Source organism: Coenobita brevimanus, chromosome 74, assembly GCF_032717465.1.
Source record: "Coenobita brevimanus isolate Jiangsu-jjx chromosome 74, ASM3271746v2, whole genome shotgun sequence".
NCBI classification, from domain to species: domain Eukaryota; kingdom Metazoa; phylum Arthropoda; class Malacostraca; order Decapoda; family Coenobitidae; genus Coenobita; species Coenobita brevimanus.
This window is the reverse complement of record NC_137027.1, coordinates 28,385,031-28,408,255: the sequence shown is the minus strand read 5'-3', so window position 1 is coordinate 28,408,255 and position 23,225 is coordinate 28,385,031. Positions and strand designations below refer to the sequence as shown.

Genomic DNA, 23,225 nt, shown 5'->3' with positions numbered 1-23,225 from the left:
CTACCTTGTTGCCCTCTGCCTCAAATGAGCTTTTCTTTGATGTTCCAGTTCCAGTACAAGCAGTTACTTATATATACAGTAACTCACAGTGCTTTATGTTTAACTTGCTCATATGTCTTGTCATTCCATTGGGTCATCCATCACTTTTTCAATTATTGTTCCTCGTTGTAAAGTTCCATCCCATACCCATGTAGTCACTTAAATATGTTTCAGTACTTTTAATCCCAGCTGCTTCCAGTGAAGCCTATTTCCAGTCGATTGCCCACCAATGGGTTCGCCTGATCTTCGTCCTAATATTTGAAGTCAGGTCCATACAGCAACTGAATATATCACAGAATTACTTTTTCTCATCCTCCTCCAGTGATCTGAATTTCCATTCCATCCATCATATCATCATTCATTTCATCGCTATCCTAAAATGCCCTTATTGATATTTCTTTACCCTGTCCATTTACCAGCTGCTTCTAGCTCCTTTTTTCTCACTTTACCCTCAAGTCAGTCAGCCGTGGAATTCTCTCTCTCTCTCTCTCTCTCTCTGTCTGGCTGTCTCTCTCTCTCTCTCTCTCTCTCTCTCTCTCTCTCTCTCTCGCCTCAGCCACCAGATAATTTACTGACCCTCGCACACTGACTCACTCCTTGGTCCTCTGGTCTTTCCCATCAGCTCCCCATTTATTCACTCTGGCATTCATTTTCACACATTTACTCATTTACATCACTCATTCCGTCACATGATCCTTCAATTACACACTCACTCCTCAAATCACTCACCGACCCTGTCCCTCAAACACCACCTCATTCACTGCCCCAGATCACCAGTCTATCCATTCACTCCCTCACACACGCTTCAGTTAACGGGAACCTTTCACTCTCCGAATACCCACTAAATTATCTTCCTTGCTCACTCTCCCAATCACCCTTCCATTCAGACATCTCAAATCACCATTCACCCTCCATTTACCAGAAATCTGATCTTATAAAACATCAAATCCTTACACCATCCGAATCATCCCCAAACTTACTTATAAACTCACTGTACCAATCACCACCCCATTCACACATCCAGTTCACCAGGCTGTTTATTCTCTCGCTTACCTATCATCCACTTACCAGGAGTCTGACTATTGAATAAGCATTAAATCCGAATTACCATCAAAACACTGCGCCAATCACCACTCCATTCATTGCCCCTAAATCACCAGTCCATCCATTCGTTACTTCCAACCTTCAATTACCAGAAACCTGATCACTGAAAAAAGTAATTGATTTGACTATTCAGATAATCATTAAATTCACTCTCGTTCTCACTCTTTCATTCACCACATCTTTCACTGACCCAAATCACCAGTCCATCCATTCTCTCGGTCACTCACCCTCCAGTTTGCAGGCAGTGACCATCTCCCGAGCACCCACCACCTCCCTTCCCATCACACTTGAGACACCATGAATATTCTGACAGAGGTAGAGGCTGGGTGGGTTGGGACTTTGTGTCGGCAGGAGCTGGAGGAGGAGGAGGAGAAGGGACAGAAAGAGAACCAGGAGAGGAGAGGAGAGGAGAGGGGGATGAAAGATAGGGGAAATGTAAGGAGTAAATTTCATCCACAGTCGGCTTCCAGAATTGTGTCCTGCCTTCCATATTCCTCATTCCTCCCCAAACGTCAGAGAGTATGCAGCCTTCTCATATTTTTTTATTGTGTGCTTCATATTGCAATCACATAATAAGACTTCATGCAGCAAGTTACATGACCACTCCCAGCACAATTGTATCGGCTAACTTTTGATAGTGATTACACATGTCCCTCTCGTATTTTCGCAATCGGGAGGAGGAGGAGGAAAACCAACAGACGGGGAGAGGGGAGAAGAAAGAAACGAGTCTCTCCATGGTCTCTGTCGGGAGGCGAAGAGGAGAGAGGAGCGAGGAGAGGAGAGAAAGAGTCAGAGAGGGAAACAGTTTCCTCTCATAGTCTCGCTGTTTGGAGAAGGAGGAAGGGATAGAGGAGAGGAGAGAAGGGAGAGAAAGAGAGGAGCCGCCCCCCTCATAGTCTCTCTGCCGGGAGCCCCGCCCCCCTAGTGATGGAAGTTGGTACCGTGTCCTTCTCGCTTTTAAGTCACGGCCGGTCCAAGGTCTCACCCTATGCCAGCATGAGGAAAAGAGAGAATAGTTTGGCGTTTAGTATAATCAATTTGGTATGATGATGATGATGATGATGGTGATGATGATGATGATCATGATCATGGTTATTATTATTATTATTATTTTAATGCAACATTCAGCAAAAGAGCACGGTTATGAGTGGTAGTCAATTTTTTGGCCACGTAAGGTTCGCAGGATTAAAAACTCATCTGAAGTTAGCAAGAAAAAGTAATCAATCAGAAGGGTGAAAAAGAATTGCACTGTTATCCTTTGACTAAAATTGCCAGCTGTGAAAATCCAGGCTGAAGGGCACACTGTAATGGTAATGAAGGAGAGTTGATGCGGACCATGAACTAATGTGCAGTTAATCTCGCCAGTCAAGAAGAAGTGGGAAAAGATGGAGGAGAGAGAGAAATGGTGGTGGTGGAGGAGGAGGAGGAGGAGGAGGAAGAGGAAGAGGAGGAGGAAGAGGAGTAGGAGGAGGAGGAGGAGGAGGAGGAGGAGGAGGAGGAGGAGGAGGAGGAGGAAGAAGAAGAAGAGGAGGAAAGACAGAAAAAGCAGAGGAAGTAGAAAAGGTGAAAGCAGGTGGAGAGGAATGAGAAAAAGGTCAGTCAACAACTATTGTGCACTAAACCTCTCAAGTCAGGAAAAATATGAAGAAGTGAAAGAAGAGGGGGGGGGGGAAAGAAGAAAAAGATGGAGAAGAAAGATGAACTAAAATGAAGAAGGAGCAGGAGGAGAGGAATAAAAAAAAAAAAAGAGGCCAGTGAACTACTAATGGGCAACTAATCTCGCGACTTAAAAAGATGAAGTATAAGAAGATGGAAAAGGAGGAAAAGAAGAAGGAATAGAAGAAAGGCTATGAATCCTTAATGAATTCAGGAGCGGGAGAGGAAGAAGGAGGAGGAGGAGGAAAGTAGGAAGAAGAATAAAGATGATGATGATGATGATGATGTTCCTTGGTAACAATGGCTATGGTGATTGGTCGTGGTAGTTATGGTGATGAAAATGATAATAATATGAAAGCGATACTGACAGTGATAATGGTGATAACAATGTAAATGAAAATATATCAGATTACCCGCAAAGGTAATAACAGCATCGGAAATCGGTACGTGAATGACAATAATAATCGGGAAATGCTTAGCGCGAACCTCCCATTTACAATTTTCATGACAAAAGCGCAAGCCTTTCACGAAAGTGCTCTTACGAACTGTTCATTAACCTGTTCAGTTTGTACGTTCTCTTCAGTTTATTATTCTATCTGCAGACAGTTTATTCAACTTAGGAGAGACTTTTCGAATTAGAAGGGTTAGATGCAGCCTTCGTTAGCTTCTTCAGTAACCAGTCTTTCCTAAATTGAGCAAAAGAATTTATAGATAAGAATTAAGCGAGAATTACGTCCTCAGGTTGAAAGGGTTAATACTGAGTGCGAGAAGATACGTTAAGCCCATAGTTTGAGACGGTCAGTAATTTCGAAGTACCTCAGCGTACAGTAAATTTCTTAGGCTGCATTGCATTTCATGTGGAGGAATCAGCAACGAGGTGGAAGGGTCATTTTTCTGTAGTTATTCCATCAGGCATTTCAGTAATGATGCAAAAAAATTTAGGGTTTATCTTTACCCCCAATCTCAGGGTCAGTAATAGGAGTCAGCCCTTTTAGTACAACGGGGCATATTCTCCTTTGGTCTTGTTATATCTAGGCAAGTTCCTCCTGAATCCGATGAGGCACTTTTGATATTATTCTTGCCATACTGAAGGTCGAAACGTAGAAAACTATGACTAGACTAAGGTGTCATTAAGTTGTGATTCAACGCCTTCGGGGCCGAAATCCAATAAAGGCGTCTGGTGGCAGCAAGAATGTAAAATAAAGATATAACAGCATGAAGACAGATGAAGATGTCGCTTTAATTACCTTCGATGGAATGCATATTAAATGAAGTGATCATAACAAGACACACTGGATTTAAAACTCTATCATTTGACGTGATCTCCCAGCCAAACCTGACTTCACTATCCTCCCACTCACCTTAGCGCCGGGCACCTCCACATGCTGACGAGAGGACATTAGGCAAATGAGAATGCTGTTTTTAGTTTTTTACAATGGAGGTCCCTCATATTTTCCACGAGTAATTTCCTTTTCGTTGGATGATCGTCTGGCGAAAAGTACAGCTTCGGACATAAGTACTGAATCATCTAATAAAGAGAACTGACGAAAGAGCAAAACAACAAGTTTCGAAATCCAGTGTTGCCATCTTTATAGCCGAACAGGCTTTTAAAACACATCGTAAGAATTTTATATCTGATCGACCGAAGCGAGGAGTGATGTGTAAGTGTCGCATCTGTAGAAACTCTTAAATTTATTTCTCTTTTGATGTCGTAATAGTAATCAGTGTTCTGATGGTTATGCCTGTGAGCTGAGCTAGGAGTCTGAGGGGTGCAGTTATGTGTGAACGACTGACATGGCCATTTCAATAGGCATACTGCTGATTGTTTTGTCGATATTATCCTTGTTTATTCTGGATATTACGTGACCCCATCCTTTTGAGTGATATATATATCGGGATGAAAAAATACGTAAATAAAGATATACATAAACAAATCAATAAAGATTTCAATTAATAATGGTGATTTTAGATAATCCTGTTACAACGAGTAATGTACTTTACAATGAAATTAAATTACCTGAGACGGTGGCAAGAATAAAATTTAAAAACATGTCACCGTAGCACTTAAGTTAATTGGGATCGTTCTAACCCTAAGTACAAGAGACCTCCCCTCATCCACAGAAAATTACCTAGCAGTACTACTATAATATAAAAATAGTAATAATAATAATAAAACAGGTCACCAGAGACAATGGGTAATCTATAACGTTATGTAGGTACAACCAACTGGAAGCCATTAGTGAAGGCAATTTGCAAGGGGTGAGAGGAAAGCAGTTACAGTCGTTCTATTTTATGAAGGCAGTTTGGGTGGGACGCTCTGGGACTTCACATTGTTCGCTCTGTTGTCACATCGCCGCCGATACACGTGTAATTATTTGTGTTCACCTCTCTCTCTCTCTCTCACTCTCCTATTTTAAGCTAGTAACTACTTATAAATGAATTTTAAACACTCTGTATAGATGTAATTCAATAAAAAAGCTGTAGTATAGTATACATCTCATAAGACTCGTCAGCGTTGCCTTTGAGACGTTGTCAGGTGGTGACACGAGGGACAGCCCTGCGTGAGTGGGTCATACTCGGTCAGTCTCCCGCCATGGAAGCTATTAAAAAAAAAAAAAAAAAAAAAAAGCACCTATAGACTTTTACCTCAGGGGTGGTGTGGAAAAAAAGTCGAAAACAAGAGAAAAAATTAAGAAAATACAATTAGTAGTAGTTAATATATAATATGAGAGAGAGAGAGAGAGAGAGAGAGCGCACGTGTGTGGCGACGATGTGGCAACACAGCGAACAGAGTGAGGTCCCAGAGGGCCCGACCCAAACTGCCTTGATAAAATAGAACGACTATAGTGGTGGCCCGGTGAGAGGGGTGATATTGGAGGGGTAGGTGGGCAGGTGGGGTAGTGGGTGAGGCTGGGAGGTGGGAAGGTTGGTTGGAGGTTAAGTGGGGGAGTGAAAGAGACAGGTGATGAATTGGTGGTCTGTGTCAGTGGGTAGGTGGGGTGGTATGATCAGTGGTTTAGTGGAGGTGGTTATCAGAGTGCGTTTGATGGAGTAGCAGTGGGTGTGTATAAGTAGGTGAGAGAGTGAAGAGAGATGGATGACTGGATGAGAATGATAATCGGAGGGATGGGAGAATGATGAATGGAAGAACAATGGATGATTGGATGGATGAATGAATGACAGTAATAATAGTCAGACTCACTGGTGAAGAAGGTGTTGGAGTGAGAGTAAGAGGCCCTCAGAGCAGCGGCAGCATCGTTAGCAGGAGACATGAGGAGATGGATGCTGGGTGGGCGGATGCTGGGTGGGCGGATGCTGGGTGGATGGATGCTGGATGGATGGCTCAAGGAAAAAAATATGTGGATAGAGGGATGAATGATGGATAGATGGGTAGATTTATGATGGATTAATGAATAATAAAGGTCCAATCCAACTCTCCGATGCAGACGAGGGTGATGGTTCGAGGGTGAGGGGCCCCCAGAGCATCGCCAGCAGCGGAGGCGAGGTACTACTGACGGAGGGCGCCCCAGAGTGGATGGCTTGGGAGGTCTCGCCGCCTGTGGATAAAAAGAACGAAACATAACTGCCATTGCTAAACAGAAAAGTCCAAGAAGAGCAAGAATGAGCTGCTCGAACAGTATATGGGTATGAGGCGTTTTTTTCTCTAGGTTATTGGAGATCAATTCTAGGCACTTTACCACGAGACTTATTCAGGTCTATAACTAAAATCTTCTGTGGGTAAAAGCAAACCCTTTTCACTTTAACTTGGCCTAAATTTGCCATCCCTCGACCTATAATGCTGAGTTGTAACAACAGATTAACACTAGAATATGATGCTAATCACAAGGAAGTGCTGTGGAAAGGATGTACAACCGTAATATTCTCTTCTTCTGACACTGGGCTACATAAAATAAACTGCATAAGGAGGAAAATCTGGGCCATGTTAAAATGAACGAACTATCGTAGCCTAGAAAAGACGTCATCATACGTAACAGGTTAACTCTTTGCCTGGTTGTTCTCTCAGCTGAACTAATTCCTCTGGTGTTAACGTAAATAATATACCAATTTTCTATCGTCCCAATGAAGGAGCTAAAGTAAATTAAAATATCAGCTTCAGTTTCACGTTACTGAGAATTACTTGACACACAGAACATATGAAAAAAAAATCATGTTAAATTTCGTAGAACCTTTGGGTGGTGATGTTTTTATATTTCTTGTCTGCACTACTGTGTTATTATTATTATTATTATTATTATTGTCACAAGTCAAGAGTGACAGCAGTGGAAATGAGTTATTTAAGAGGAGCCTGTGGAGTCACATGGAGAGACAGGCTGACAGTTGAGGATATAAAGGAGCGTTGTGGTGTGGATGTAGATGTGATAGGGAGCGTTAGGAGGAACACACTGAGGTGGTTTGGCAATGTAAAGAGGATGGAGGGTGAAAGACTGACGAAGAGGGTGTATGTGAGTGAGGTGGAGGGGGGAAGAGGGAGGGGGAGGCCGAGGATGAGATGGAGGGATGGGGTGGAGAAGTATATGAGAGAGGGGTGTGTGAGTTGGGAGCGGGGCAGTGAATTGGCGCGGGACAGGACGACGTGGCGGCGATTTGTTTGTGGCCACCCCGAACGGGATTGAGGCGTCTGGCAATAGATAGATAGATAGATTATTATTATTATTTATTATTATTATTATTATTATTATTATTATTATTATTATTATTCATTAATAATATCTTTATTGATTCTGAAGATACGCAAACCAAGTATTTTACAGATCACATTCAAATTAGTTGTTTGGTAAAATGTATAGCAAGTGCCGATACATTTACTGATAACTTTCATCCATATGAATTTTTTAATGTTTGGGAAGATCTCTCAGACTGAAAGGGTTAAAGACAGCTAATAATTTAAATTCAGAAAGGCTCTCCTAATATTGCAAGTCTCGGAGCATAGAGAGAAAGAAAAAATGGGAGGCGTCATCTCAGTGAAATAATTAAACCCGACTGAATTATACATATTGGCCCAGCAAAGTATCACTGAGTTTTTGATGCAGTTTCGAGGCACTGTAAAGGAAGTGTTGTTCTCGGATATACAGGAAGAGAAAACATTACACAGCCTCAAAGAAAAATTTTAATGTCAGCGTGGAGTGTGCAGAATATCACTAAACGGATCACTATCTTAGTTTTCACATCCTGAACTCAATTTCTGACATTCATCCTAAATTTTTAGATATGCGAGGACACGGACACCCCGTAACTCCGATAACCTTCGACATAAATTTATTCTGTATTGCAAAACCTAATGTGGATGACACTTGACACACGACACACACCTGACACTAACAAACACTCGAAAAACACTTGCAACACACGACATACTCTTGACACACACCTGGCACACTTCAACACACCTGACGCTTGACACACACCTTGCATACATTTGACACACACCTGACACACACTTGACACACACCTGACATTTCCTTGCCAGAGATTAATATTTAGTTTTGCATTAGAGAAGAGATACAGGGATATGGCTTCCCGGGACGAGCACCACAAAAAATGATTCTGAATAAGATGATAATGAAGGAAATGACAATACACGTTGATAATGCCACCTCAACTGCTTATTATAGTAATTGATAACGATATTAATAACAGAAGCTTATGATAAAGATCGTTAATGTTGTTGAGGAGGATAACTATGGCCCGAAAGAAGTGGCTTCGTCCAATTAAGCAGTGGATTGAAAATGCTACAGCTTATTATGATTTAGTAATTGATGACCATACTAATTAGGTAGTAAATGATGAGTAGGATGATAAAGATCGATGCTGCAGAATAAAATGAACTAATAGCATTGCCAGAAGTTAACAAAGATAGTTTTTAATGATGCTTTTATTGATGAATATGGTAGTGATGATGATGATGATGATGATAATGAGGATGACGATGCGATGATATTTATATGACAGAGAAGATGATGGCGATAAATCTAAATAAAGAAACCAATGAGAGCAGAATAACACAATAAGAAATGCAAAATAAGAAAGGCGCTTACCCTTCAGGACGTGTATGTTGGTGTTGGATGTCTTAGCGTTGGAGGGTGCGCAGGTGTAATTCCCCGAGTCCTGCGGCCCACCTCTGGCAGAAACAGCACACTCAGGCCACCGTTGTTCTCCACCTGTACCTGAGGGAGGGAGCTGACATACCTGATTTATGTTTTAGAAATTCTTACATCAGTTACCTAACTTTTGTACTTTTCAAATCATTTCCCTTGTTTTTATATACCTGTAGGCATTTGTTTTCTGTCTGTACCTCACACACACACACACACACACACACACACACACACACACACACACACACACACACACACACACACACACGGTCATTACAGCAGTCGAACTTTCACATGCACCGTTCTCCATACATATATCTCTTCCCCATTCGTACATAACAGCATGGAGAAGAGATATTTCTCGCTGTCAGTGTCCTCCATTTGGATGCGATCAGATCCCACAATAAACCTAACGTAGACTCCCAGTCCAACCACCACATCAACACCCCATCACACTTCTAGAAAAAAATGCCCACAACAGTTTTCATTTTTTGCCAAGCGATTAATCTGTGATGCTGGGAACTGTGCAGCGCGTTGCCGAAGTTCAGTCAATTGTTATGTTTTGTTGATCCTCTCAGCGTGCAGCTTGTGCCAGAACTTTGTGTATTTATTGCCCAGACAGTCGTGATGGCCACTTTCATGACTCCTTAATCTGTTTATTACAAGGGGTCTCTCCAAAGCTGAACTAATTTGTCTAGATGCCCAAGGACAGTATAGTTTGGTGACAGCAAAAGTACAACACAAAAGACGCCTCCAAAATGAAGAGATAAACTACTACTTACCCTAACCACTTCAATAAATGGGTCTCTCGTTTAGGCTGAATAAAATCAACTGGGGGTAGGTAGAATAATTACAAAACACGTCTGTGTAGTAAAGGGATAGATAAAGATTTTCTCGCCCCCTTTTGTAGGTGATAGATAATGAATGAAACTATCTGAAGGCAGCAAGAATAAATCAAAATAGACGTCATTGTATCATACAGATGCTGAAACAAAAAGACAAACGCAAACAAGCACACAAAACACCCCTTCCCCCTCCACACACATGAGCACACGCAAGCGTGAAAGATAACACGCGCTTAGCTTAAATTCTAAAAACCACAGCTAGGTGAACACACACACACACACACACACACACACACACACACACACACACACACACACATACAGCTGGGAGTCAGAGAGAGCAGACGTGCGACGTCGGCTCTCCGTACCGAACCAGCACGGCCAGTGGCATTACCTAAATTAGTATCTTTATTTGAGTCAAGCTCTGTACCAGGTTAGACTAAATGATTTTTCATTATTAAAAGAAAAAAATAATAAGAAGTTTGAACAAGACTTGTTCAAAAAGGAAAATCATGTGTTACTAATCTGTTGAGCTACTATGACAGAGTAACAAACACAATACAGGAAAGAGAAGGATGGGTGGACAGTATCTATTTAGATTTCAAGAAAGCTTTTGACATAGTACCACACCGAAGACTTTTAAGGAAACTGTACCATCAAGGAGGAATTCGATGCAAACTGTTTTGTTAGATGCAAGATTTTCTCATAAAAAGAGAAATGAGAACAGTACTAAGAGGAAACTACTCATCATGGAAAGAAGTGACTAGTGGAGTACCACAGGGTTCAGTGCTGGCACCAATCATGTTTTTAGTGCATATAAATGATATAAACAGTAACACTGGAAATGAGAGCTATCTGAATATGTTTGCAGATGATGCAAAAATACAAAGGAGAATTACTAACACAGACTCTTGTAAAGAGCTACAAGAAGAATTAAATAAACTTCATGAAAGGAGTAATACATGGCAAATGGAATTCAATGTGGACAAGTGTCATGTAATCAAGTTTGGTAAAAGTGGAAAAAGACCTGATTGGGATTATAAGTTAGGAAATAAAACCCTATACACATCAGAAAAAGAGAAGGACCTAGGTGTGATTATCAATAACAGACTATCTCCGGCTGACCACATCAGCGAGAAGGTACGGAACATGTATACACTGCTTGCAAATATGAGAATAGCATTCACATACATAAATGAAGACATGCTAAGAAGGATAATAACATCATTCATTAGACCAACCCTGGAATATGCATCAGTAGTCTGGAGTCCTCATCTCAAAAAACACATAGACAAGATTGAAAAAGTTCAAAGGGCCGCTACAAGACGGATACCAAGCTTAAGGGACCTAAGCTACGAAGAAAGACTAAATAAACTGAATCTACCAACACTGCAGGAGAGAAGGAAAAGAGGTGACATGATAATGCTATATAGGTGCATATCAGGGAAGGAGAAAAGAGACATAAATGATTACTTAACATATGGAGAAGCATCAGCAAGAGGACACTGCAAAAACTGCATAAGAAGAGAGGTGATAAAGACGTAAGGAAATTCAGTTTCCCAAACAGAGCAATTGATCAATGGAATGCACTACCGAATGAAATAGTGTGTGCCAAAACAATTAAGAAATTTACGGATATGTACGATAAATATGGTTTGAGACACGGGACAGTACGAGCTTTACTCATTCCTGTAAAGATACAATTAGGTAAGAACAATTAGGTACAATTAGGTAAGAACACACACACACACACACACACACACACACACACACACACACACACACACACACACACACACACACACACACACACACACACACACACACACACACACTGGAAGCACTGAACCTTTCAAAAAAAAAAAATTGTCAGCAGCCAGCCAACACACACGCACCAAACTTTTAGATCTGTGGGCTGACTGGGGTTAAGCCTCTTACGTCCCAGTTAATACGCACTGACTGGACATTTCCTTTTTTTGTTGCTCTCTCTCTCTCTCTCTCTCTCTCTCTCTCTCTCTCTCTCTCTCTTTCCAGTTAAATAAGCAAGAACAATGCTTCCTTGCTATAAGGGTTCTACAACAACCACCCAGCCACCCAACCACACATTCTACTTGCTCCCCTGGAGGTGTGGTAGTTATCTGGTAGTTGTGGTTCCAGAGGGCATTGTTAGGCGGCTGCGTATTATTTCTACCATCACCTTTACACCTAACCTCTCAACCAAACTTGCATCCTTAACCACTCAACCACAACTAAGCACAATACCACAGGAACCATGACTAACCCCCCTGGTGGAGTGATAGTTAATCATTTGGTCGTCGTGGTACCAAAGGACGTAGTTAGGCGGCTGTGTGTTGTCCCTCAGTACACACACCAGCCGTTGCCACGACCCCACGGTCATGTACTTCTCAGGACCCCCTAGGATCTCATATGTCGCCTCTGTTGGGTGGCGGTAGGCATGGGTAGGTTAGGGCAGGGGTTGGGTAAGGGTAGGTTAGGTTAGGTCTAGAGAGAGGCTTGGGTTAGGTGATGGTTAGCTTCGTTAGGTAAGGTTTAGAGAGAGATGGGGCGGGTGACAGTAGGCAAAGTTAGGTTACGTCAGGTTTAGGGACAGAGAGGGAGACTGGCGTGAGTGATGATCATGTTAGGATGATGTGGGGGAGAACGAGAAGGAAAAATAGCATTGATTGCGTAAAGTTATTCTAGCTATCTGAAACTGGGTTAGAGTAATCAAGACAAGATGGGATGAGTGATAGCTCTACAGTACTTAAGTTACATTAAGGTGCGTTAGAACATAAGGTACATTAGGACACAGGAAAAATATGAAGGGATTTTTTTTTTTTTTTTTTTTTGCATTTTTCCACCATGTAACAGATTCATTAATGTCAGTCAACCTCAGATGCACTGGTACATCTTACACTGACACACCTCACACCCAGTAATTCACACACTCATGACAATGCCACACACACACACACACACACACACACACACACACACACACACACACACACACACACACACACACCAAGCTAAACCAGGAGAGACACGTAAGAACTATCTAGGACTCTGAGCGTTGCGAAGAGGCTGACTGGCGGGTGTGACGGCACTTGACACTCGTAGACACTATCATCTCTGACCTTCACGTACCTGATACTTCGTATGCAATTGCCAGTCCTGTGGGAGGGGAGAAGAAGGCCCATATGAAGTTAGAACCACCACGACACCATACCCACAAGAGGATACACCCTTCTCTCCCAGTATGCTGTGGGGATATAAATAAGGCAACAAGAGTAGGTGTAAGATTTAGGAGATGTGAGAGAAAGGCCCACGTGAGATCTTGTTAAAGTTAGAAACGGATGAGAATAAAGAAAGGAAGAAAATGAAAGAAAGGGAGGGATCATAATGTGAAACTGGGTAAAATATAAGGAACAAGGGGAAGAGAATCATCATCATCACCAACATCAACAACATCATTCCAACATAATTTCCGCCTTTAAGTTAAGGTGCGGCGAAGGTAGATCCAAAAACACAAGAAATAAATGAGAAGAATAAGAGTGAGAGAACTAGAAAGCCTTATAACTTCACATCGAAAAATATAGTCGGTGTTTACCCAGTATTCAGAACACGGAAGGACAGTATTAATTATGTATTTTACTGTATGTATTTTGCGGTATTACATTACGGTATATATACATTACAGCGCGGAGCTTCAATGGCGTTTCATGTGCCAGTCCGTATGCTAATTCATTTGTTTCCCCGACCACCAGTTATGCTAACCGAAAAAGCGAAAAACAACAACAATGGGACAATTCCAGTCAACCTGTGCACAAAAATCATATATGATTATGCCTGGCTACGTCGGTAATCATGTGTACTGAGCAGCTACATTTTTCTTACTTTGTTTTGTTTTTACCGCTTCGAAGGAAATGCTTCTATTGTTTATACGTCAAGTTATATTTTTTGTCTTTTTTTCCCTTTCGTAGTTAATATTAGCTCTAGACACAATTACTGATAATGACTCGGGTACTTTACTTACTTACCTATCCATTTACTAATTTACTTACATCTTACTTTGTGATACCCACTGCTGTACGTTCTTACTTAGATACATTTTACTGGTACTCACGACGTTACGTACTTCTTTACTTCTTTCGTTACTTAGATCTTATTGATAATCATCGTGTTGCCTCCTTACATCTTACATCCTTATATTTTTACTCACTCCTTTCCTACTTACATATTTAATTACTTACATATTCCCTATTGATACTCACTCCAGTACTTACATTCTCCTGCTTGACATAACGGACCTGAAACCTTTCATCACCACTTTAAGCTTGTGATCGGAAAGTCAGTAGGTGGTAGTCATACCGTCTGATCCATGATACCTGAAGAGAGAGAGAAAGAGAGGTTGATCAGTTAGTAGAGAGGTTGGATCAGTCAGTAATAAAGTCAGGATTAGTTAGTAGCGGAGGTAGAACATTCAGTAACAAAGGTAGGATTGGTTGGTAAAACTTAAAGTGATGGAGAGAGGATTAATTAGTAGCAAAAGTAGGATCAGACAGTATCACAGGATTCGTCAGTATGATTGGTAGGATCACTCAGTAGCAAGGGTAGGAATAGCCGGCAACAAATATAGGATTAAATAACAATAGGAGCAGGAACAATGGTAGGAACAGTGGTAAAAGAAGTCATGCCGTCTGATCCTCAAAATCTGAAGGCAAATGTGTAGGGAGGATCACTTAATTGAAAAGACAGAGAAGATACCACAGGGATAGGAGGAACAGAGGGATAGGGCCAGTAAAAGCAGTAGAAAAAGTAGTCACGCCGTCTATTTCACGATACCTCAAAGCACAGATGTAGTGAGGATCAGTGAGAAACATTCCATCAGTGTAAACCTTGCACAGCGACCTTTCTAAGTTGCATAAAATCTCTTGTCACTGGGAAAAACAAAATAAAACATGTCCTTTGGCTGAGAAGGTAAAAAAATTTTTTTGTATGTTATAATCTTCTAAATATGGATGCAGTTTGCTTTATTATTACACAGGACACCACAAGTGTTATGTATGTTGAACTCAAATGTTAAGGATATGTCAGGAAGCATTCTAAGCTCCTTTATTCTTACCCTTCCCTCCATCTTTTCCTCCTCCATTTGCTTCACAACCTCCTACCTTTTTCCTCCTCCTCCTCCCTCTCTTCCTTCTCGTCCTCCTCCCTTTCCATCTCTTCTCCTCTTCCTTTTCCAAGTACCTTTCCTTTCCTCACTTTCTTTTCCTCCTTTTCCTTCCTTTCTATTTTTTCCTTCTCCGCCTTTCTCAAACCCCTTCCTCTCCGTCTCCTGGTTTCCCTCCTCCTCCTTCCTCCTTCTCTCCAAGTTCGTATAACGCAAAAACTCAATTACAAGTTATATGAGAGTAGTTGTCTGTCCGTCGCTAAGCTGAAAGAGACCAGATTAACAATGAATAAAGTTTCATCAATTTGACTGGCCTAGTATTAATCTACGTTGAATAAATTCGTCTTGAGTTAGTAAGAAGTGATACTATGATCCGAATCCTACCCTTTCACCTATCCCCCCCTCTCCCCTCACCTATACATACATTTCACCTATTCCGCCACGCCTCACCAACCCTCCCAACCCTCGCCTACCCATCCTCACCCGTATCTCCCCCCCCCCCGGCCCATAATATCTAGGCATGACACCAGACGGGGAATTTGGAGATGTGGTGTGAGGTCACCTTCAAGTTAAATGAACTGTTTGGCGGGGACAGGGATAAGGTTTAACTCCTTTAATGTATTGTGTGAATGCTATTTTTGCCATACTTGTATGCAGATTTTTTTTTTCCCACCTTAAGATAAACCTTTCCAGCCTGGGTTAGATATGTTCTTCATTGACTTCTTCGGCACTAAGGGACTCTACTAGCCTGAATAAAACGTTCAAGCAGCAGCAAGAAAAACATCCTTGGGCTAAAAGATTTCAGAACCTTATGCTTAAAGACGAAAAGTGACTCTTCAGAATGCGTAGTTGCTGTCGTATAAATCACTTCCCTGCCTTTTCCCAGAGATTGGATAGATCTAAATATAACCTACGGGTGATATCATTTATTCTAATGATTTATGAAGCGATTTCTTATTGAAGGAGATACTGGAGGCTTTTTTCCATCGATATGGTGAGATATTTCACCATAGTGAGTTTAGTCGCATGGTATTAGCCATAACATAACATTCGGACGTTAGCCAAATAAAAATAAATGAGTCTCCAGCTGTAACTTAAGGATTAGTCTTGGCTGTTAGATATACCATGCTTCCTTCCTCCTTTTCATCAATTAAGCTTAAAAAGTGTACATGGATATACCTTGCTTCCTTCCTCCTTTTCATCAAGCTTGGAAAGTTTATATGGATATACCGTGCTTCCTGCCTCCTTTTCATCAAGCTTGGAAAGTTTATATGGATATACCGTGCTCCGTGCCTCCTTTTCATCAAGCTTGGAAAGTTTATATGGATATACCGTGCTTCCTTCCTCCTTTTCATCAAGCTTGGAAAGTTTACATGGATATACCGTGCTTCCTTCCTCCTTTTCATCAAGCTGGGAAAGTTCACATGGATATACTGTGCTTCCTGCCTCCTTTTCATCAAGCTTGGAAAGTTTACACCAGTTGACCTCGGCGTAACCACCTTGGTTCCTGGTTTCCTCTCTCGAATCCTCCGAATAACTCTGACACCCGACATAGAATTTCATGATTTCCAACGTGATACTTAACCACCAAGGAGCTCTCTATCTCAGCCAAGGCTGTCGCAGTGCCTTGCGAGATGCCTTGCAAGCAACGTCGTAAAGCAGCCCTGATATGTGTCGTAACCTTCTGATGTATGAAAGGCAGGAGGTGGGGTACGACGCCCCGCTCGTGTCCTTTAGCATATAGAGCAACACACATTCGCGAGTGAAGAGAAAGCTGAGATGATCTATGAAGCCGGTATGCTGAACAAGGATTTTACATCAGAGTATGGTAAGGGTTGTGATGGACAGAGGCTAAACTATAGATATGAACAATAAGAAGCAAGATAGTGTTTTTCCCAGAAATTTCCAGGACATAAGCTTGAAAATAAAGCTGAGATGCTCAATAGGGTTTTGCCCTGAAGTACTGCAGTGGCGTGATGGACGGGAGGATACTCTGTGTAGGGAATGGTGCTATGGTATTTATTTCCCTTACTAAAAACTAGAGAAACATCCACACATGCCTGAAGAAAAAGCTGATATGTCAATAGAATTTAACTTGAAAGTATGGCGGGGGTGTGGATAGACAGAGACGAGCTAAACGGACAGGACAAAATAATTATATGTGCAATAAACAGTTAGAATGTGCCTCCTCCTCATGCCCTTTAGCATATAGAGCAACACACCCACACACACCCACACACACACACACACACACACACACACACACACACACACACACACACACACACGACGGCGAGTAATGGTATAATAGGGGTATAACTGTAATGAAGGACATGTTATATATAAACAGGATGGGGTACACGTTCCCTTATGTCCCCTCCTTAGCTTACAGATCAACACACATACAGGGTGTTCCGGGAGTTAAATAAAAAAAAATTCAGGAAATGACAGATGAGAGAATTCCAAGCAAAAAATGTTATATGGACGTGTCCAAATCTCGACCGTTACGGAGCTACAATTACTGATGATTTTATGGGCGAAAATGGTCTCCTTCATAATTCACCCATAAGGTCATCAGTAACTGTAGCTCCGTAACGGTTGGGATTTGGACACATGTTCATATAACATTTTTTCCTTAGAATTCCCTCCTCTATCATTTCCCAAAGATTTTGACTTAACTCCTAGGACACCCTGTATAATTGTATGCCTGGAGAGGAGGCGTGGTCGTACCTTGTGATCATTAATATATGCATACAAGTGAAAGGGAGTGAAGCCCAGGAGCTCAAGGAGATGTTGCACAAATTAATGGAAATAATATGAACGGACAGGGAGCAATAATGAATGCATAATTGACGACAAAATGCTGATGTGCCTCATAACGATAGACAACGAGATAGTGAGCACTGCATATTGAAATCTAATGGTCTTCTTCGTAACCCAATAATCTTATTTTAATATCGTACAAGAGTTTCATAATTGTTCTGCAAATAATTGAAATGATATACTTGTCAACTGCTGAACATAAATTAATAGTGATCGGACCCAACAATTAATGCTTGGAAATAGAATCGGTATTGGCTTTCGTTCCTTACCATGTTTCTTTTATGGAATCATGAGAGAACTCAAAAGATGGCAGCCTACAAAACAAGGCCCTTGCAATAAAAGATAATCAGTAAAAAAAAAATCAAAATCCGTTCATATCGAGGTGGCTGGACACACTATCATTAGCGGGTCATATGCAGTGAGAATATCAGGATGAGAAAGGAAGACTGGCAACAATGAATATATCAGAAAATTTAGCATACATATATCAGAAAACTTAGCATACATGTTCAGTAAGGCTTTCCATTTAACTTGATACTGCACAATGTGTGTTCCAGAGAGAGAGAGAGGAGTGAGCACTTTTCAAATGTTCAGTAAGGTCGAATCCGAAATTTTGGAGGCATGGCGTACTCGATCCTATACCTGTTGGCGATAGGTAGTACGCGAAGCACGCTGGACCTTTTCTGAAAGGTCCAGCATGCAATAGTGGACGAAGAGAGATAAGTATGGCACCCTTATGAAAAGACAGTAAGGTACACAATAACCAAGAGCATTAAGATAAGGTGATACAATAGAGTTTTGTGAGGTTTTAATTTTACATAGTTCGTAGTGGCTGTCAGGAGCAGGAGGTGGAGTTGAAAAGAACAGGAACTGTCTTTTTTAGTCTGCTTATCATTCTGCTCATCTCCAGTCTTTCAAAACGCACCTTGTCCAGGTATGTGGAAATGATCGGATCGAAAATATTGCTTTTCGCTCATATTTAACTCTAAGGAAACACTGCGCACGTTTCTTGCCTTCAGTTATTTCTGTTGTTCATGAAAAAGTACGAAAGATTGAAATAAGAACTGTACAATTAGAGAGAGATCCTTGAAGATACTGGGAATTAAATCTGCAGCAAACATTCCAGACCTCAATTGGGTGCTTCTTCCGCTACAAAAGGTAATACTAATAATCCCTTGATCACCCAAAGACACACTTACTCCCTGGTCAAGTACCTCAACAGAAACTAATCCCATTCCACTGATACGAAGGAGGAAGGGGAGGTGGAAGGACGTGAAAGAGAGAAGGATACAGAAAAGATGAAAGGAGACAGATAAACCAATAAGGATAAACGTATGGGGGAAAAAAGCATGATGCCGTTGGTTGCGAAGTTTGGACATAAAGAAGAGAGAGAGAGAGAGAGAGGCATATATATATATATATATATATATATATATATATATATATATATATATATATATATATATATATATATATATATATATATATATATATATATATATATATATATATATATATATATATATATATATATATATATATATATATATATATATATATATTCTTTACATGCAGAGAGAGAGAGAGAGAGAGAGAGAGAGGAAGCGGGAGTATCAAAGGATTTAATGAAGGTGAAGAGAGGAAGAGGAAGAAGAGACATGAGAGGAGGGAGAAGTGAGGAAAGAGGGAGGGCAGGGGAAGGGAGAGGGAAAAGAAGGCAAGGAGAGGAGAGGGTAGGGGAGGGGAGAGAAGAGGGGGAGGTACTCACACCAAAGGAGGAGGAAAGGGGAACTAATGGACGTGTAAAGGGAAACACGACACAAAGGGGAAAGAAGACAATGGAAGAGAGACAGAATGGAGACAAGGCAGAGAGGGAGGAGAGAAAGAGGGTAACCAGAGGGAAAACAGAGTAAGGGGAGACAGGCAGAGGGATACCAGGGGAGATGCAGAGAGAAGTCAGAGGAACTGAGAGGGAAAAGACGAAAGAGAGACAGGGAGGGTAGATCAAGAGAAAGGAGACATAGAAAAATTAAATGGAGGAGAGACAAAGTAGACTGAAACTGAGGAGAGACAGGATGGGAGATAAACAGAATGGAAACAGAGAAAGGAAACAGAGGGGAGACAAATGAAGACAAAGAGGAAGGAGAGAAAGAAAATGAGGACACAGAAAAAGGATACAATGGATTTGCAAAGCAAAATGAATATACGAAAAAGTTGCAGTGAAAAGGGAGACAGGAGAAAAGAAACACAGGATAGGAAGTAAAAAATAGTGGAAACAAAGATAGGAAATAGGAGAGAGTCAAGTGAAGAGACAGAAGAAGGAAAAAAAGAGAGAAAGGAGATAAAGAGCAAGGAAATAAAACAACACAAAGAGATGGACGAAATACAAAGAAGAGGAGGCAGAGACAGGAGAGAAGCAGAACGAAGAGATAAAAAATACAGAGAAAGGGAAACAGAAACAGGGGAGTAGTAGAATGAAGAGACAGAAGATACAGAGATAGGGAGACAGAAACATGAGAGAAATAGAATGAAGAGACAGAAGATACAGAGAAAAGGGAGACAGAGGGAGGGGAGAAAGACAGTAGGGAGGCAAAGAGAACAACAGGGAGGGTAAGGGGACGTAAAGGACAACCTGGATGGACCACTGAGGCTGGCTAAAGTATATTATGACTCTCTCTCAGTCAGACTTCACTCATGAGCACGCAATTAGAGTCAAACAAAGCAATTTGGGGACATCAAAGGAGTACCCTCGACTGAAGAACAAACGAAAAACAATAACAAAAATCAAAGTGGAAAGAGAGAATAATGCAGGAGTCAAGAGGCACAAAAAAAAAAAAAAATGTTGGAGACAAAAACTTCAAAACCAAACCACGAGGGAAAATTTCCACTGATGAACACTTTCTTTTGGTAGGATAAAAAAAAATAATCGTGTCAATAAGCTTAGTGCAAAGGATCCCCGAAACTAAATAAATTAAACACACACACACACACACACACACACACACACACACACACACACACACACACACACACACCAAGATTCTAACGTAAATAAAATCGTATAAGGGTTGCTAGAACAGAATACTAGAGTGGTCCTGACCTCGAGAGAGAGAGAGAGAGAGAGAGAGAGAGAGAGAGAGAGAGACAGACAGACAGACAGACAGAGACAGAAACAGAGCGAGAGAGAGCGCACAAAAGAACACACTGTCTTTTGTATTCAAATAAAAAGACGATATTTTTCATACCCCAGGAATTCCTATGATAATAAAAAATGAAAAGAAACACGAGAAAGAACACGATAGAAAATTTCAGAACTTATAAACCAGGAGGATATAAAAAGGAAGGTAAAATAAAAGCCATAAAATCTATTAGACACGATCAAGGAAGAATATTTTTCAGTTATTTTATTTTTCACATTACACTTTATCCTTCTCGTGTATTTTATTTTTATCTCTAATATCGTCAGTGCATCACTTACATACAGTAGGATACTGAGTGAATTTGTAGAATAAATCGGCCAGGAACAGGGGTTACGCAGCCCCCTATGTCACCTACAACACGTGTTTGTCTCATGGGTCTACAGGAAAGCCCGTAAGTTCGATCAAAGGTCAAGGAGTGAAAAAGACGATTGAGTCTCTCTCTCTCTCTCTCTCTCTCTCTCTCTCTCTCTCTCTCTCTCTCTCTCTCTCTCTCTCTCTCTCGTTACTGATATCGTTTTAATACTAACGTGTGTGTGTGTGTGTGTGTGTGTGTGTGTGTGTGTGTGTGTGTGTGTGTGTGTGTGTAACTAAGGAGGAATGCACCCAAACATTTCCCCATGCTTCGCACTGCTAACAAACATCAGGATACTGAGGAATACTGCCTAGAATAAATCGCTAAGAATGAGGCGTAACGAAATCCTGAATGTCCCAGTTTCACGAATCTGCAAGAAAGCCGACAGTCCGATCAAAGGGCAGGAAGCGAAGAGGAGAAGTGAATGAGAGTGTGTCTGTGAGCCCGTGTTTCTTTCCGCCCGATAGCACACACCAAGGCGGATGCAGTAGGGTCTTGAAAACTGCCGACGGGATGGGGGTAGAGCAAGATAGGACTGGGGAAGATGCTGGAAATACTGTAGCTGTTAAGATATTTGTGTTGCTAAATCCAGAGCCACAAATGCCGCTAAACATGCTGTCAAAAGTGGCTGATTCTTTCTGACAAGGGGACAAGTTTGGGGGTAGGGTAGGATGGGATTGGTGAAGTTACTGGAAATACTGAAGTTGTTAAAATATCTGTGTTGCTATATCCAGAGCCACAAACACCGCTAAAATTGCTCTCAAAAGTGGATGATCCTTTTTGACATGTGGACGAGTCGAGTGTGAGGGATGACCTAGGCAGAGCTTGAATTTTTTATTTTCTCAATGTTCTGTGTAGCCCGAAACGTTACAGGAAGTAAAGAATTCCAGCTCCATCCTGTTTAGCCCATCCAACTTGCTCCCAAGATCCTCTAGAATGGCACTAAATACAAAAATCTCCAGAAGATAGCTAGAAAAGGACCAAAAATCATTGGAAACATCGCTAAGAAAATCTAGACAGTAGTCTGATTTGATGTCAAACGTTAAAAATTACAGCTGAAAAGACGTTAGAATCTAAAGATACTGCGGGAAAAAACGTAATTTTTTTTCCATAATAAGAAATATAAATGTCCCTCGTGAGAAGGATGATGTTTACTGGCACTAAGGTCTGCACCATCAGCTTCGTCGGTAAACAGAAAGTAGCCTACGGGACTGTATACTCGTTTTTCTCTAACAATGTCAAAAATGACCATCTCCCCTTTCATACTGTTGTGATGAGATTAACTGTAGAATATGGTGCGAGTCACGAAGAAGTGCTATGACAGATCTGTAAATTGTCCTTTTCTCCCACTGAGCAATGTGAAATAAACTGCAAAATGAAAATCCAGACCAAGTTAGGGCGAGAAAACATAGTAAATTTTAGGTTTCCCGAGATGTAAGTGTTGTGCTGTCGTTTTAATTTTGTCATTGCCACCTTCCAAAAATTTTTATTTACCCCAGTCCAAGGCAGGAAAAGCTAGACCTTGAAAACTCCGTTGATGGGGAGGGGAAGAGGGGAGGGGAGGGGGAAGAGGAGGGAAGGGGGAAGAGGAAGGGGAAGGGACGGAGGAGGTGGAGTTCATATTGACGTCTGGGAAAGTTGTAGGAAATATTCGAATCGTAGGAAATGTCCTTCATGAGTTTGGGTAAGTCCTTGTGATTCACGGTTATGTTATTAAAACTGAGTGAGCAAATGTGTATGGGAGGAGTCATGAGAACCTAAGAGTGTTTATACGGCCATCATTAACCCTCTCATGGTCAGGGCAACTCTAGTATTTAATTCCAACTAACGTCAGACGACTTTATTCATCCAAGGGTGAGTCACAGGAGCCTGCGTGCTAAGCAAGCTCGGCAACACCTCTTCCTAAACAATTCATTT

The 23,225-nt window shown here is 41.3% G+C and overlaps 1 pseudogene; it reads right to left on the bottom strand.

The window, feature by feature from the left end:
* Positions 1-3,941: 3,941 nt before the first annotated feature.
* Positions 3,942-23,225, bottom strand: part of LOC145407807 (uncharacterized) — a 30,021-nt pseudogene continuing 10,737 nt past the window's right edge.